The sequence below is a fragment of the Leptonychotes weddellii genome, chromosome 5, assembly GCF_054177405.1.
Source record: "Leptonychotes weddellii isolate Sample4059 chromosome 5, ASM5417740v2, whole genome shotgun sequence".
NCBI classification, from domain to species: domain Eukaryota; kingdom Metazoa; phylum Chordata; class Mammalia; order Carnivora; family Phocidae; genus Leptonychotes; species Leptonychotes weddellii.
The window spans coordinates 142,755,150-142,774,057 of NC_138373.1; positions in this window are offsets into that span (position 1 = coordinate 142,755,150).

The window sequence follows — 18,908 nt, forward strand, 5'->3', positions numbered from 1 at the left end:
GTCTTATACCTTCTGCTCCAACATGATGAATGCCATATTTACTCACATTTCATTGGCCAAAGCATATCACATAGCCAAACCCAATGAGGTAAGGACATAAAATCTTCCCATAGGAGGTACAGTAAATCACCTGACAATGGACAGGGAGGAGTGACCGGTGACTGAAAAAAATAATATTATCTGGCATGATAATAAACACTGATTATAAATAAAATGGGAAACATGGGAAACAAGAAAATAAAAATTACCTGTGATTCCATTGTTAACACTCTGATGTATTTCTTTCCAGGCTATGTGTCTGTGTTTTGCTTGTTTTGACAAACTTAGGATTATAAAAGTATATGCCTGCTTTATAAGCTGCTGGTTGATACAGAATTATATAATGAACACTTTCCCACATGAAAAATCATTCTTTTAAAATATCACTTTAATTCCTGCACAATTTTTGTATTAGTTTGGATAGACCAGGTTTTGTAACAATAACAAAAAAACTCAACTTTGTTGCATGGCTTCAAGTCACAAAGGTTTATTTTTTTTTATTTTTTTTTTATTTTCAATTAGCCAACATATAGTAATGATTAGCTTTTGATGTGTTCAACAATTCATCAGTTGTGTATAACACTGAGTTCTCATCACAATCATAAAGGTTTATTTCTAATTCAAACCTCATGTCCAGTGCAATTTGGCATGGCAATTCTGCTTATCTTGATCATTCTGGAACCAAGCCAGAAAGATCAGTTACCATCTCAAATGTATCTGGCTATTGTGAAAGAAGGGAAGGAGAAAATAGGAGGGCATGCATTGGTTGTTAAAGCTTCTGCCTCCAAATTTTCACATTTTATTAGCCAAATCAAGTCATGTGGTGTGACATTTTTTTTTCCAAGGGACACAATATTTTGCAGATCCTCCAATCAAGAGGTTGAGTCTATTTCTCTACCCCTTGACTCAGCTTGGCCATATGACTTACTTTGGCTAATGGGACAGTAGCAAAAGTAATGTAAGTAGAGGCTTAAAATGTCCTTGTGCATTGAGGCTTGTTTCTCTTAATGCTTTTAGAATCACCCAAGATTGACATAGAGGATGACAGATCACATGGAGAGAGAGGCCATGCTGTTCCATTTGTTTCAGCTATCCCACATAGGTAAGTGAGGTCATTCTCAACCATCAAGTTCCAGCCAGCCTAGACCAGAAGAACCATCCAGCCAATTCACACATTTTGAGAACTTTTTAAACCACTAAATTTTGAGGTGGTGTGTATGCCATAAGAGCTGACTTATACATATCTATAACTAATTTCATCTGGGAGAGAGACATATTTTTAGAAAGTCTTATTGACCTCTGCAGTATGAAATCTTATGGATGTGCCATCATTTATTTAACCATTTTCTTATCATTAGAATCATATTGTTACCTAAATCATTATATCACATTCATTATAACTATAAATAACACTACCATGAACATCTTTGTGTATACATTTTTACCCAAGTTTCTGATTATTTCATCATAACAGATCGGTGGAAGAATTGCTGCCAAAATTTAAGCCTCTTAATGACCAAATTATGAGCCAAAAGGATGATACTAATTTATAAATCCAATGAAAGTACATAAGCATACCCATTTCTCTTCACTCTTATTCAACATCTAAGTGTGAGCTTTTAAAAGCATCTTTGCTAATCTAATGAGAGAAAAGTTTCATTTAAATTTTAATTTCCTTGCAAATTGAGATCACTTTGTCTTATATATATTGTTAACAGTCAATAATTCTTACATAATACTCAGTGTATATGATAACATTTCCTTATTTTTCTGTATTAAATTAAATCCAACTTTAGTGTCCCACAGGACAAAATTGGCAGAAAGCTCAACATCAGGTATTCTTTCCAGTTTCTTTTCCCTCTCTTAGATGGTGAGGAACTTGGAGCCCTGAAAGGGTATTATAAAGGTGGTGGGGCTCTGTGCTGGTACTTCATTTCCCTCCAAGCTAGGTGCAGGGGAAACTTTATGAAGGCGTGAAACCATCTGGGTTCCCACAACCTTGAAGGTAATGTTCAGTTTTCACATTTAGACATACCTTATTCAGGCCCATCTACCTCAGCGGCATTAGAGTGGGTGCAAGTCCCTTCCTGCTCAAATCTTTAAACACCTGTTGCTTGCCCAATATCATATTCTGTCAGCACCACAGGAAGGCAGGATGCAGAACTCTAGTTCCCTTTATTTGGCAGAGTTATAATTTGAGAAAGTTTGTATGGCATGTGGGGGTGGGGAGGTGATGAAGGTGGCTGGGATGACAAAAGGTTATATGTACATATTACATAATACTTTTCCCAAAGGAATGAGCAGATATCTCAGAAGACAAACAATGTAACTGTTAGAAGCATAATATAAATGTCAAGTCTAAGAAATTACATATGGAAGTATTGAACCATAAGTCATCATATTTCTTCTGTAATTAAGAAAAAAATCACAATAATTTTAGTGAGTTAGAAAAGAAATGCAAAGTCAGACTATGAACAGACTAATGAACTTCATGGACAGACTTACTATCAAGGCCCTCTATATCCATACCTCCCATCCCCACTATTTTTTCATACCCTGCTCTTTGAAAAAGCTTCATTTCCACCAGATGTCATGGGACATAGCTTCTATCAGTTAATGAATTGACAACAGTTCTTATCATTTGGGGTGGTGGAGTAGATCCCCAAACCCAGTCACATTCCTTTTCCTCCAAGGAACATATAGTCCTATCTACAACACCTTTTCAGGTAAAGCAGCTGAATGACAAAGCAAAGTCCTCATGAGACCCACTAACTGACCACCCATTGAGTTATGTGCTCCTATGTCATGGTGGTCAGTCAGTGAGAGGGCATTGCCTGCATCTAAGACAAATGAAGAACTTGCAAGAAAACACACAAAGGCTGCTGGTGCCAAACACTTTATGGGCAACATTTGCCAGTGCAATCTGTGTGTTGTGTCTTCTATAAAAGAATGTCAGCAAAGGAAGGAAATGGAAACCATTCCACAATGTGGGCAACCTCTCCTTGCTCACATATGCTAGAGCTGGGACGGTGGATACAAAAGTGGACCGGTGGGGGGGGGCGGGGCTTGAGAAGGAAGACTGGAAAAGGAGTCAGCTCTCGTACTTAGAATTTGTTGCTAGAAAACAGAAGAGCTGTTAGATTGGCCCCCCACAGAACTGTTTAACTCCTCTAAGTCTACCTGGAGTTTTTTGATGTAGTTACTCCACCATAAAATTTCATATCTCCTTAAGATTCAACTTCAGCTAAAGGCCCTGAAGAAACAATGCCTCCTTCCAAAGAAATGAAGAGTCCAGAAGCTTCTAGGTTCAACTGGCCAGTGTCTAAACTGACAACCTGCTCTGCAGCCTGAGGGATGATAAAACTTCACGGACTGGGAGAGAATTCCACGTCAAGAATGTCTGCTTCTGAGAGCTAGCTCTGATTGCCCTCATCCCCATTAACAAAAACAGATGTGTGCTCATGAGCAAAGTAAACATTCAAGGTCAATATATGTTCCTCTCTGCCAATCTAGTTTGGCACTTCAATATGAGCAAATAGTCTATGAAGCAGAGTGGAACTTTTCTGTAACACTGGTGTCAAGTGACAGGACTCACATCTGTGTATTAGGTTAACCGTTATATTAAATATCTATGGAAGAGACTTTTTCTGTTTCATGGGGAATGATTTGAGCTATGATAAATCTACTGACATGGAATAGTTATTCTCTACCAGAGAAACAAGGGAGTATGATATTTGAGAGACCAAGTTTCAATCCTGGTTCTATTGCTTACTATCTATGTAACCTTGTGCAAGTCATTTAACTTCAGTTTCTATCTCTAAAATGGAGGTTTTAATAGCATGTATCTCCTACCTTGTCAGCACTAAGCATGCAAAATGTGAGCTCACTCTAGCATTATTCCACAGCACCAGAGGAAGAAGAATCCAAGAAGCCTGGATACCTAAACTTGTCTTCATTCTTTCTTTCATCAAATATGTACTGAGTACCTACAATGTGCTGGTAGAAATACAGCGGTGATGATGAAAGATGTAATTCAATGCCATCATGGAGTTTATGGTTTCCTGGTTCATCTGCCACTCTGGATGTGACCCTTCCATATAACTCAGCACCCCGAGCATGGTGTTTCTCAGACTAATTTGAACATAAGAATTACCTGGAATACTTGTGAAAACACAGATTCTAAGACTTCATCCTGCTGAATATCTTAGGAAGATTCTGACTTCCTTTTCCTCACTGGCAAAATAGGGAGCAAAGCAACCCCTACCACAATCTTATTGTGCATTCCAAGAGAAAGAGCATATGGGAAAGGGCTTTGGAACCCATGAAGTTACTTTCCAGTGTGTGGCATCCAGGCTCTCTCTGGAGGTTCAGAGAAGTCAGCCAAGGGCCACTCAGCCTGTGTTCTATCTCAATGTCCTCTTACCCCACCTCCTCTCTCTGACTCTCTGGAGACATGAATCAAAAGCCACCTACCCCCATTTTAACCTAATGAGCTAATGGATCTCAGACTGAAAAGAGCCTCAAGTCCACCACCAAGGTGGACACCTGTATTATATTCTAGGAGTGCATATTATAAGGCTTCAGTGGGCAATTCAGTGGCCATAACTGGTGGTTTTCAGGGGACAGCCCTGCCTTCCCTTATCACCTGCTGAAATTGGAGATTAACCCAAAGATTAGAGTGGTGAACGGTAGGGTCTTAGTAAGTTCTCCTCACCCAGCCCCTGTCCACCTCTCCAGCTTTATCTCCCCCTCCTCCTTCTCCTCCTCCTCCATACATCCATCTAACCTCTGACTACCTCTTCCCTTCTTTCAGTAATAAAATCCTCCAATTTTTAACTGACCACCTAGCCATCTAGAGTAATGACTACATTGTTCAACCCCCTTGCTACTGTGATCAATGGAAAGTAAGCAGAAATGTCAAATGGCCACAACTGGGAACAGTCCTCCATTAATAACTGGCGTGTGTTTTATCCCTTTTCTATCCTATCCTGTCCTCTATCCTGCTGCTTGGAATGTATATGTAATGGCTAAAGCTCTAGCATCTATTTTGGATGTTGGGAACTAGACTACCCATCAGGAGAACTGGAATAGAGAAGGAGCCTGGAGCCCTGAGCAGTTTGTGGAGACAACCCTCTAATCTGGTCTTGAATTAACAACCTCTAGACTCTTACATAAGATAAAAACAAACTTCTATCTATTTTAAGCCACTGTTACACTGGGTTTCTGCTACTCATATCCAAAATGAGTCCTATCTGATAAAGTGCTCAGGAGCTGGATTCTGGAATTAGACTGCCTAGGTTCTATCACTTATGAGCTCATAGAAGCAGGTAATTTGCTTCACTTCCTTGCCCCAGCTGTAAAATAAGAATGCTAAAGATAGCATCTACCTTCTAGGTAAGAATGAGCTAATACACATGAGACTTGAAATATGTAAAGCCTGGCACATAGTAAATGTCTAGAATAAAGGTATGTCCCAAAGTAGCAAGATTGAAGGTTATTCTTCTCTTGAATCAGGCATAGGCATTTTTAGTGCTGAAGCAATGGCAATAGTGCTAATAATAATATCTTTAAAATGTTTGCAGAGCACTTCGTAGGAATCTTTTCAACATCTCTATGAGTTACGTATTATTACTTGTGTCCCACAGAGAAGAAATTGGAAGTCTAGAGAAGTTTACTAACATGCGAAGATCACATAGCTACTAAGGGGCTGTGACAGGATTCACCCCCAGGTCTCTAACCTCCAGATTCCCTTCATTTTCCACAAAGCTTAAGTGCAAGTTGTTGTAATGCTACACATTCCTATCATGCCCTGAACACGTAATTTTTGCGAAGGGACTCCCAGGCTAAATTTTTCTATTTGTAAAGAATCAAAACAAGTGCCCAAATTCCCTGTGTAAGAAACTTTGTTTTCTGGTCCCTGGCAGCCATAAGCCCTTGTATGTGATCAAAAAAAAAAAAAAAAAAAAAAAAAGATTAGCCCTAGAACATACTTTGAAAAAAGGGATCTGACCAGATCTCAGCTCAGCAATGGGAGTAGAGGAAAAGCCTTGATCCACCTGGACTGTAATCTGGTTAACGGGGCCTGATTCTGAGTGATATTTCAGGCTCACCCTAAAAGGGGCCAAAGAAAAGTCAAGCATCTGGGGCAGGGGTGAGGATCCGTGACAGTGCATGTGTTTTGAATTGGAGATTCTTTTAACAGAAGCAATTTGGAAGCAGGACTGGAAGCTGCTGCTAACTGGAACGTTGTAGCCATTTTCCATGTTCCCTGAGGGCAAGGCCAGTAGTTCTCATTGCATTTGGGGGTATTTAAGTTAGATGCTAGGAAGAACTTGCTCACTCTAATGATTGTGAAAGGCAGACACAAATGTGGTTCTAGAATATTTTTATCTGTGCAGATTTGAAAGAGGTATAGGAAAAAAATCTTTCACACATAGAGGATATGGACTGAGCCTCACCCTAGTGAGGTGAGAGCAAACCGTAAACGTGTAATGGTTCTAAGCAGTGAACACAGACCTGAGTTCAAATCCTAGCTTATAAGTTCAGTGATTTGGGCCCACCGCCTCAATCACTTGGATCCTCTTCCTCCCCTCTCTATAAAAAGAGGATCACAGGATGCCTACCTCTAAGAGTGACTATGAGGTTGAAAAAAAAAATATGTCCAACAATATGGGAGTTGTTCAATATATATTCATTTCATCCTTTTCTCATGAATCTTTTCCTCTTCTTGGCTTTATGATTCAGTACTTCCTGGAATTCTCAGGTACTAGAAATTTTCCAAAGAGCTTAAACTGCTTAATTAGCTTCTGAGCTCTTCCCAGCATCTTTCTGAGAGAGGTGAATAGCAGAGATGGTTCAGAAATCAGACAGACAACCGGGCTTTGCTTGCTGGCCCAGCAGCATCCCCTCACAGCCATTTCTGCCCCCGTTCTCATGGAGCAAGAATGGGATTGTCACAAACAAGACGCTCCACCAAGATGCTCCACCAGCATATAGAATCAGTGTGGCATGTGGCTATTGCTTGTGCACTTTGCTGCCTGCAAATATGAGGGCCTGAAATCTTCTAAAATGTTGGGACTGGGGTCCAACAAGAGGTCGTGGGAAGAGCAGGCTTTGGCTGCTGCATGGCCTGGAACCTCAGGTCCCCTCAAGTACACAAGTTAAGGATGAGATGAGGTGAATGCTGAAAACTTTCTCTAAGCTCAACATTCCTCTGAGCTGGGATGTAGAGAATTTCTTTAGGGTGAAAAGTGATTTCTCGGTCCTCTGTTCCTTTCTGTAGGCTATACTCCCGAATCGTGTTTATACTTTCTCTTGAAGAAAACACTTTTTAAGTCTATGTAAAATTTCTTTCCTTAGTGGGGGGGCTCCTTGTAGCAGCATGGGGGGAAGTGGGGAGTTAACAATGATGGAGGAGGGAGGAAAAGCGACAATATCATCTTAGAATGGGTCATTCCAATCTCTTGTGTTTGCCTGGGTTAGGGAGGCCTGCCTGCCTTGTTCTACTTCACAGGAAAATGACAAAAATGAGTGGGAAAAAGTTATGTATCTCCATTTTGCCCCCAAGACTTTTATAGTCTACTACATCATTAAAAAGTCTTACTGCATAAACCTTACACCCAAAGTTTAGAGAGAAAATATAAATTAAAAAGAACTTACATCCTAAAAAAGTTTATTCTTTTCTTCACCTATATAATTTTTTATTTTAAAATGAGAGCGTTGATAAAGGAAAGAATTCCTTTTTCAACTCAGAGGCTCTATGTTTAGTCCAATAACTTCCACTGTCAAGTATAACTGCCCCAAAATGAACACAACCAATGAAAAGCAGTTGGAAAGAGTTGCCTATATGATTTGTCTCCAAAGGTAAAGGGCCCACATGTAGTGTTATCTATCCTGAGTCAATCCCAACATTTCCTCCAAAGAGGGGAGAGAGACAGAGACAGAGACACAGAGACAGAAAGACCCCAAAGGGAGAGGAATTGGCTCTCAGTAGCTTTCCATTCAGCTGGAGAGGGAATCGGGGCTTGTTGCTACAACTTCAGGTGGCCCTTTCTTGCGGCATTTGTGGAGAGGTGACCGTTACTGTAGTCCCCTAGTGCCCCCTATTGTCCACTTCAGGAAAATCACAGGGCAGCATGAACGGCTAAACGTGGATACGTCATCTTAACAGCCTTTCAACTTTTCTGACAAAGAAATCTCAAAAACTTGAAACTGTGACTCGACCTTTAATTCATTGAGGGCAGTTTATAGTGAAGTAAGATTATTATTTTAGAGATTTATAGGATGTTAGGAAGAACCTTTAGAAACTATTTAGCCAATTGTTTGTTTGTTTGTTTTAACCTAAGTATGAGTATTAGCTCTGAGATATTAGCAGCTATTGTGTGAAACCAAAGAGGGCCAGGAAATGCTGAGTTAAATAAACATTAAGTAAACATTAAATAAGCAAGTTCTTTCCTGCTGGCCTACTCATATCCTTTAATATGGACTATGTGTCACCCAAGGGGAAATGCAATTTCCCATTAGCACTTGACAGAACAACTACCGTGGCGCTATTTAAAGACTCCTTCCCTTTGCTCATGAGGACCATCCTTTTGTGTTCAGTTCACAGCTGCTGTTCAAAACCCATCACTCTATGTGCACTTTACAGAGTTGTTACAAATGTCTTCCATCATGCACAGCTGGCTTTGCAGCCCCAAGCATCTGAGATTCTCAACCAATGCACACACATTAAAAAATCATTGAAAATGGAAAATGAAGAATCAACTTACCAGAAACTGTAGCTGCCATGTCTACCATGTGCCCCCTCTATACTCAGAACTGCGCTACCTGTGAGGGCAGTGGCAGGAGGGCGGGTATCAAAGAGATATTTATCAGAACCACAAATAAGAATAGAAAGTTTTGAAAAATTCTTGTTTGTAAAACTTCATAATTTGGTCTAGTGTGATTTTATTCATCCATTCTTTTTTATGGGGTGTCTGCCACTAAGCAGGGACTTCTTTATTAGTTAGGACTTATGTGGTTACAAGTGACAGAGAGACCTAACTCAAACTCATTTAAGCAAAGGAGGGGTTTGTTATAAGGGATAATGTGATGTCTGTGAAACCCAAAGACAGGACTGTGCCTGGGGCATGGGAACAATTGAAACCAGGAGCTCAAAACCATCAGGGTTCTTTTTTATTTTTGTCTCTGTGCTTCCATTCACTCTCTTCATTAGTTTCATTCTTCGCTCTAGCTAGTGATCAGCTTTCTTCAAGTGTTGAAAAACATGGGAGCCAATAGCTCCCTAACTTAACAGTACATTTAATAACTTTGGTCACTAGGGGGAAAAAAAAACAAAACATAAAAAACGAAACTTATCTTAACATTCTTTCTGGTTCCAAGTTGAAAAATCCCAGGGAAGGATTCACTGAAGCAGTTGGAGTCAGGTAAACTCCAGAGAGTCATGAAACAACATGGCAAATCCTGTGGGAACCACAAAGATGGGGATAAGGAAAGGAAGGTTCTGGAAGAAAGGGGCGGGGTGAGGTGCTGGGCAAACAAAACAAGAAATGCCTGTGACATCTTCCCTTTTTTATTTCTCATGCCAACTCCACTTAGCTATCAATCAATTCCATTCATTTAATAAGCACCTATTTGCTCATTTACTGAGTGTCTGCTACATGCTGGATACTGCACTAGATTTTAGGGATGAAAAGATGACCATGATGCCTCTTAGAGTGCTGGCATTCAGACATACAAAGAAACATAAAATATACTTGGTGTAGGACCTCTAGGAACTTACCATATAACTGGGGAGGGAAGACTGTGTATTTGGAGAATAACCAAGTGTCAAGCTGTGTGCTATGGATGATGAGGCTAAAAGAAGGTAAGTGGGGTCAGTGAGGAACATTCAGGGGAAACAGCTTGGAGAGGGTGATACTTCGGCAGGGTCTTTAAAGGGTGAGGAAGTTTTTGTTTATGACCACATGTGTTTCAAGTGCAGGATTTTCACAACATCACATTAAGTGAGACCCTCTGCTCATGGCTCTCTGCATCTGGAGGCCTTCTGGAATGCAGCTGTCAGCCAGTGGCCCTGTTCCTCTCTCAGAGACAGGACTACCACCCACAGCTCTTCTGATAGCCTTGTTTTTTTATTGCCATGGCTCATTGGATCAAAGCCTCTGAGTTTGATGCAAGTTCAGAATAATTCAAGGATTAACTCATCTCTCTGTGCTTGGGGAGCTACACAAGCAACATCTGGTACAGCCTGCAGAGGGATTCTTCACCCAAGGAGTTTCAAATTTCAACATGTGAGCCATCCTGCTGAATAACATCATCGACGGGAACAGCACTCAGAGACCTCATCTTGTAACAAGAGCTCTGTGTAACACCCCGTGGTCATGTTTTGCACACAATTATAATAAATGGTGCAAATTGTAACAGGTTCTTTATCATCTTGTTTCTTGCCAAAGGGACTGAATTCCACATCGATGGGGTTGAAATTCCCTTGTGGGTTTCCTCTGGGACCATTCCATAGCCCATCCTAGCACCATTAATAACACCCTTCCTGTGCATGGACAAGACCATAGGCTCACATTTTAATGTTGTCACAGGGAATTTCTTGGTCATTCCTTTTGTCAAATCCCATATATCACTTCCGTGTCTTCCCAGGCCCCCTGAAAACTCCTTGGTTGGGACCATTCCTTACCTCTTAGTAAATCCTGATTTGGTAAATCCCTGGCTCTGCCCTCTGTATCCCATGGGTTATTCCCACCGCTCCTGGAGTTCTCTTCAAGATTTTACCATGTTCTTAAAGATGAAACACCATAATAACTAATAGTTAGGTGTTATGTGCCAGAGATGTATTATTACAGAGGCGCTATTATCATTACCCATGACTCACCAGAAAGAAAAATGAGAATTCACTTAGAGTTTGAGTGAATTGCCCAAGTACAAGGTATGAACCCATGTTTGTCCCATATCAAAGACTGCGTTCTTTTTAAGGAATAAGTATAGGGACCCAAGCATATGGTGATGGGAGTCTCACATGGGAATCCCTACTTCTAAGTTGGGGAAGGAGAAGGAAAGAAGAAAACACAAAGAGTATGGCTCTGAATTCAAAGGAGGAGAATTTTGAGACATGGTGAATTGTGTCTAAAACCAGAATGGGTTGGTGAATATTGAGACCATTGGCATGAAAAAGGTTACTGGCAAATGTTTTCAAGAAAAACTTCAGTAGAGTAATGGACCTGGAAGAGGTTAGATAGTGGGTAGAACCATACAGACTGCAAACAAAAGGAAAGAGCCAGTAGTAGACAGATGATGGAATAAAGTGAAGGGCTGGTCTGTATCTACTAAACTTGAAACTCTGGAGATGGGGCCCAGGAATTAGTCTAACAAACCCTCCAGGTGATCCTGATACACACTCAAGTTTGTGACCCACTGCTATTGCAGAGTTTCTCAGCCTTGGCTGCACACTGGAATCACCTGGAGCAATGATGCTTCCGCCCCATTTCCAGGCCATGGGGGTTGATAACACTCTCCAGGTGGTTCTAATGTGCAGCCAGAATTGGAAACCATCAAAGAGGAAAGGAAGGAATAATTCTAACTGCAATGCAGAGCTCTGGCTATCCCAGGCATTGTACTAAGAATGTGCTTTTCAAGCTTGAATGGGCATAAAGATAATCCAACAAGTTCCCAGTGCTTTGCATGCATTGCTCTACTGAATCCTCAGGACAAGTCTAGGAGGCAGGTACCATCATTAGTCCCATCTTATAAATGAAGACATTGAGTTCCCAAAAAGTTACCTGATTTGCCTGGGGTGTCATGGCAAGAGTATGGCAAAGCTGAAACTGGAAAATTAAGTCTTCTTTGACTCCAAAGTACTCGCTTTTTAAAAATTGTGGTAAAATATACATGACATAAAAATTGCCACTTTCTCCATTTGTAAGTGTACAATTCAGTGGCATTAAGTATATTCACAGTGTTGTACCACTTATCACCACTATCCATTTCCAGAACTTTTTCTTCATTTCAAATAGAAACTCTGTACCCATTAAACAGTAACTCCCCATTCTCCTCTGCCCCCAGCCCCCTGGTAACCTCTATTCTGCTGTCTCTATGAATCAAAGTATTTCTTCCAAATCACTATGTTTCTAGATGGGCTCAAAGAAAAAAGTTGCTGGAGGTGCTGAAATTGATCATGTTTTTCCTTGAATAAGAGTATCTCTGAGTTAGCTAAGGCTCCCACCTGCAACCTGTGTTCCCCAAATTCTGAACAACTTGTAATTCCCACCAAACAGCATATTCTCTCTTGCCTCTCTGCTAGAGCACAGGCGAATCTCTCCACTGTGTGCCTTTTCCCACCTTGCCTTCTTTTAGCGGACTGTCTCCTCCTCCAAGTTCCCCTCCAGGCATGACTGTCCCTGGGAATCCAAACCAGGTGCTTCAACCGGTCCCACAGACCACGCTTTGCAAACTGGTGTACATTCCAATCACTTTGGCATTTTGTTAAAATGCAGATTTGGATTTAGTGGGTTTGGGACACGGCCCTAAGATTCTGCATTTCTGTCAAGCTTCTGGGTGATGCTCATGCTACTGGTCCCCAAACCGCACTTAGAGTAATGAGATCAGAGAGCACAGTGCTTTACCATAGCATGTTTTACTGTAGTATTTCCTTGGCTCTTTCACCATTCCACCCTAAATACCTTAAGGACAGAAGCCCATTTTATTTATTGTTATATTCCAGAAGCTAACATTGTGCCAACTCACAGTAACTCTCAATAAATGTTGACAAATGAATAAATAAATGAGTTCACAGGCTGGAAAAATAAAAAGGAACCAGATCTGTAAAGAGCCTCATAGACCATACTAAGGAATTTGAAATTTATCCTGAAGTTATGGGGAGCCACTGAAGGATTTTAAGAGGGTGATATATCAAATGTGTATGTGCAATGTGTTCTAAAGGACCAACACTGAAATCAAGGAAATAGTGAGCATTAGTCCAAGCAAATGATTATGAAGGCCTGCAATAAGGTAGTGATGGTGGAAATGGAGAGGAGGAAGAGGATTCAAGACCATAGAAATGGCTTGACCACACATTCCCATTTGCTTCAGACAGATTCAGTTTATTCTAGGTACAATTACCAATAGTGTCTCTTTCATTTCCCAAAATACCCTGGCTTGGGTGAACTGTGTGTTCACCCTGTACATAGGAGATAAAGTTAATAGAACATGAGGTGTGGTGGGGAGCAGAGTGAGCAGTCCAGGATATGGTTCTCAAGTTTCTGCCCTTGGTGACCCAGTGGATGCTAACACCATTTACCACACTAGACAGTCCAGGAGGAGAAGCAGTGGGAGAAGTTTCTCCTTAAAATAAAAATATTTAAGTCATACAGCGAGTCATTGAAAAGTGTAAAGTAAATTGTAGTAATAGCATGACAGAAAATTACAAAGGAGACACACAAATGGCTGAAATTTTGGGGATACCGATCAAAAGTATCAACACATTGAGAACATCCTTCCTTCCTGAAGCTCTGAATTGTTAGTCTCGGAACAATTTATTAGGAAACCTGTCCCAATCTGCCATTCAGACCAACTACAGATGGGAAGTCAAAATGATCAATTAATTCTGAGTTTTGTTTCTTCCCATTTTCTTCCCTTCAAGTCATGGCTGTGTCTGCTATCAACAGCCAATGGATCTTTAGGATTTGCTGGATCACGTTTCACCGTGGTCATTTAGACAGTCAAAATAATGATATACCGCATGAAGACCTGAGTGAGAAGAATACATTCCTTGGTTTGGCCTGAGCCAAAGGTCAGTGAACATGAAAATGTTCTACCTCATTTATAAGCCACATGACCCAACATCCTTACTAACCTCTATTCATACTTGCCAACACCTCAGCTTTTTTTCCCTCTCCCCCAACATGTCAACAACTAGGTAATTATTTAATAAACCTCAGAACATACTTTTGCTGCTTCTCTTGGCCAGAGAAACCTGGGATTTTCCCAGTTTCAATTTCAAGGTGGCTCTTACTTGAGGGTTCCAAGTGCAGTCAAGCGGAAGAATAAATTCACCCACTTAGAGCCTTTTGAGGGAACTTTCAAACAAAACTGTGGCTTTTCGAGTATTAAGAGGAAATGACAGGCTGAACTAAGCTCAGTATTCATTTTAATACACGTGTTAAAGGTTATGTTAGCAGCTGTCAAATCGCTGGCCAGCCCTAAAGACATCAGTCTTCGCTTTAAATCAGATTTCTTGAGTGGTACCCGGAACTTGCTTCTCTGGGCTGACTCTGAGCAAAAGGATTGTTCAAGGAGGTGAAATTTGTCTTCCAGGTATTCCTATCACTGGTGCTAATATCAGCCTGATGGGCAAGAGACATGGAACCCCGGACCTCCAAGTCCTGAGACCGTTACTGCTCCCTGCAGCTATTGGAAACTCAGAGAATTCTTATCGCGTGCTGGAGTCTGATTCGAAACCCAGTGAATTCCCCCTGGTGTTTTCCCAGCCTGGGGGCAGCCTCTGGACCCCACCATGACTTCCCCCTTGGGAAGTAGAGAGCAGATATTTCCAAACAGGAGCCAACCCTAAGTCTGCATTTATTGCACCAACCAGAAGCAAAAGATAAGAGTTGAAAGTCCTAAGAAAATACACCTCACAGCCACCAAAGTCTTAATCACACTGAAAGCCCTCTCCCCAAGCCCCAGTCTCCAAAGGAAACCTTGGCCATTTCTGGGCTCCTCCTCAAGGATCGTGGACGGGTGCAGAAAAGTTCATTTCACACTCCCACCAAAAATTGGGAATGGCATACAAGTCCCCCTCTATTATGTTTCTACTTCTGATTCCCATGACCTACCCCCTCCTCCCACATCTTAAATGCAGAGTTCAACCAGGATCCGCCCTTTCAAAGCAACACAGACATTTCACACATTCGTCTAAACTTGCCAGTTTAGGGACTTGACTCCTTAGGGCATTGTATTATATGACTGGAAAAGCTGACAAATTCATTCATAATCACACAGTAGTGGTTGATAATCATATCGTCCTGATGGAAAAGGTTAACTGCAAGAGGTACAGCCCTAGGGTGGGTCCTAACCCCAATCACTTGCTACCTGGTGACAACCTGACTGCAATAATTTCCTCAGTGGTAAAATGGAGCTAACTGGGGTGAAATTCCCTTCTCTCAGTGCCTTTGATATGGTTAGATGCTCAACCAATGTTAACAGAATCTGAGTGATAATGCAAGCAGGGAGATAAATGTCCTTGGTGGTTAAGCAGAAGTCCTTAGTACCTGGTACTGAAAACAATTATGCTGCCTCTCTGTAGGTAATTCCAAATAAGATTTTCTTCTTCAAAATGACAAATGGACCTTTAGGACAGTGAAACCATTTTGACTGATACTACAATAGTAGACACATGCCAATTTACATTTGTCCAAACTCAGTTAATACACACCCCCAAGAGTGAACCCTAATATAATCCATGGACTGTGGGTGATAATATCAGTGTGGGTCCATCAGTTGTAATGAAAGCACCACTCTGGGTGGGGGGCGGGCAGTGGGGGACCCTGTGCTTGTTGAGGGGAACTCTGTACTTCCAGTTGATTTTGCTGTGAACCTAAACCGCTTTAGAAAGTAAAGTTTATAAATTTTAAAAATGCACTGGGTGTTATAGGTAACTAATGAATCATTGAACACTACATCAAAAACTAATGATGTACTATATAGTGGCCATAAAAGGTACATCTAAGCAAAATTAAAGCCTATTATTTCTAAATAAGGTTTTTTTTTTTTTAAAGTTTCTCAAAGCTGGAGTTTCCTTTCTCTCTCTCTCTTTCTCTTTTTCTCTCTGCCGCTCCTGCATTGTTGGTGTCCCCCACTCACTGGGTCTTTCCACAGTGACCACCAAGCTACAAGGTCAGGGAGGGCCAAAGGATCTGTGAATTCCCCCTGGTGTTCTGTCATGGGTCAGTTGGCTGGAAAGGGACAAGGGGATATTGAGATTGGTGATTGACATCTATAAAAGCAAAATGTTCTCAGAAGAAAGTGTAAGTGAAGTAGTAGCCCTTCAAAGAGACACCAAAAAGAGAAAGTGGCTAGGAAAGGAACGAGATTAGAAGAGACAGTGACAAAAAGCACAAGATCACAATGAAAAACCTAAGTGAGATGGAGACGCTTTTGACCATTAAAATGAAGGGGGGGAATCGGAGGGAGAATGAACCATGAGAGACTATGGATTCTGAGAAACAAACTAAGGGTTTTAGAGGGGAGGAAGGTAGGAGGATGGGTTAGCCTGGTGATGGGGATTAAAGAGGGCATGTTCTGCATGGAGCACTGGGTGTTATATGCAAACAATCAATCATGGAACACTACATCAAAAACTAATGATGTAATGTATGGTGATTACCATAACATAATAAAAACATATATATATATTTAAAAAAAAAAAGGAGAAGAGTAGGAGCCAGGGGGAGGAGAGAGAAGACAGTAGAGTTCTGCTGTCCACAGACAGGGGAGCAAACAGCCTTGCCCTCCTGCCCTCGGTGCTTAAATAAAAAGGGAGAATAAAGGGGCACCTGGGTGGCTTAGTCGATTGAGAGTCCACCTTCAGCTCAGGTCATGATCCCGAGGTCCTGGGATCAAGCCCCTCATTGGGCTCCCTGCTCAGTGGGAAGTCTGCTTCTACCTCTACCCTTCCTCCCTGCTTGTGATCTCTCTCTCTCTCTCTCAAATAAATAAATAAAGCCTTTTTTTGAAAGGTGGGGGGACAAAGAGGGAGAGTGTTCGTAGAACAGTGACATGGTCAGCCTGCCTCTGTCCCACACCATCTACCAGAGAATGCACATTGGTGCCTATTGATGAATGAATGACTCACCAAGAAAAGGTGAATTTATTTTTTTTAATTTTTTTTTAAAGATTTTATTTATTTATTTGTCAGAGAGAGGGAGAGAGAGCACAAACAGGAGGAGGGGCAGGCAGAGGGAGAAGCAGGCTTCCCGCTGAGCAAGGAGCCCGACCCTATCCCAGGACCCTGGGGTCATGACCGGAGCCGAGGGTCGACGCTTAAGCAACTGAGCCACCCAGGTGTCCCAGTAAAGGTGAACTTATAGTCAGCATCCTCAGTTTAGAAGAAAGGGTAAAATAGTTGGAAAGGTTTTCCAACAAAAAATGATCAAGTAAAAACGTTCTGAAGGCAAGATGACGGTATTTGTCAAATGACAGATGCAGTTCCCATCCGTCCCTGCATTCCCATTTGTGGGAATTTCTCCTACAAGTTTCCTTGCACGTGTGTGAAATGATGTATGTACAAGGTCATTCACATGCAATTACAGCAGTTTGGGAACCACACGATTGTTCATCAGATAGGGCACTTGTTAACTCAACAATGGCATGGGCGCACAATGGAATACTGCACAGATGAGGCAGAACAAACTCAAGAAATGAGGAAGCTCTCTATATATTGATAAGGAAGCATCTCCAAGACATGTTGCTTAGTCAAAGGAAGGCTCAAAGCTGTCAGTACAGTATGTGATATTTGAGGTAGAAGTTAAAAGGGAAACATCATTAAATGTGTTTCTGCTTGTATTTTCATAAGGAGTGGATATCTGCACTATGGACTCTGAGAAACAAACTGAGGGTTCTAGAGGGGAGGGGGTGGGGGGATGGGTTAGCCTGGTGATGGGTATTAAAGAGGGCACGTTCTGCATGGAGCACTGGGTGTTATACGCAAACAATGAATCATGGAACACTACATCAAAAACTAATGATGTAATGTATGGTGATTAACATAATAAAATTTTTTAAAAAGTGGGTATCTGCAAAAAGACGTGTATTGAGTAAATGTGGATAAAGGAAGAGTACAAAGGCTTTTCACAGAGTTCCTTTTTATATTGTTTTGATTTTTGAATCCCATGAATGCTATTACTGACTCAAAAAATTTAAAATAAGAACAAATGCGGGGCACCTGGGTGGCTCAGTCGTTAAGCATCTGCCTTTGGTTCAGGTCATGATCCCGGGGTCCTGGGATTGAGCCCCGCATCGGGCTCCCCGCTCGGCGGGGAGCCTGCTTCTCCCTCTCCCACTCCCCCTGCTTGTGCTCCCTCTCTAGCTCTCTCTCTCTGTCAAATAAATAAATAAAATCTTTAAAAAAAAATAAATAAGAACAAATGCTTCAGAAAGTAAGGGCTGTGAGCAGGAGCAGCTGAATCCCCACTTATCTAGAAATTATCTTTCCACCCCAGCCCAGGGAGCCAGATAATACCAGTTACTGTATTTGCATATCAGGGGAACTCTTGGGTGATTGTATCAGTCCGGGCTTCGACAGGGATATGCATGCGAAATCCTTATCAAGTGTTACACGCCAACTAATGAATCGTTGAACACCATCAAAAACTAATGATGTACTATATGTTGGTTAACTGAACATAAAAAAAAAAAAAGACAGGCTGTCAACCCCTGTAACTGCCGAGTCCAGAGGTGGAGCTGACTTTGGGGATGAGGAGGGGGTGGTCACAGAGCACTACTCTTTGCTGAGGGACTGCCGAAGCTGGGGCTTACTAGGCACCTCATGGCACCCTGGCTCAAACCACAGAACAGATTTTGGTACCTCATTTAGCATTTTTTAAGCATGGGTTTTGGAAGTCACAGCCACCCCCAAAATGAGTCTGGCATGCTGCTGCCCTTCCTTTTAGAAGATGAGTCTCCTGGGGGTAACCAAGGAAAGTCAGAAGCTTCTCCTCCAGGGCTTGAGGCTGTGGTTGCTCTCTTATGCAACAGACAGGACGCAAATGCATGACATTCTGGCCTTGAGAATGCGGGGCGTTCAGAGCCAGACCAAGAATATGTGTGTGGGGAGACGGCTGGCCTTACGGGCTTGCCAGAATCAG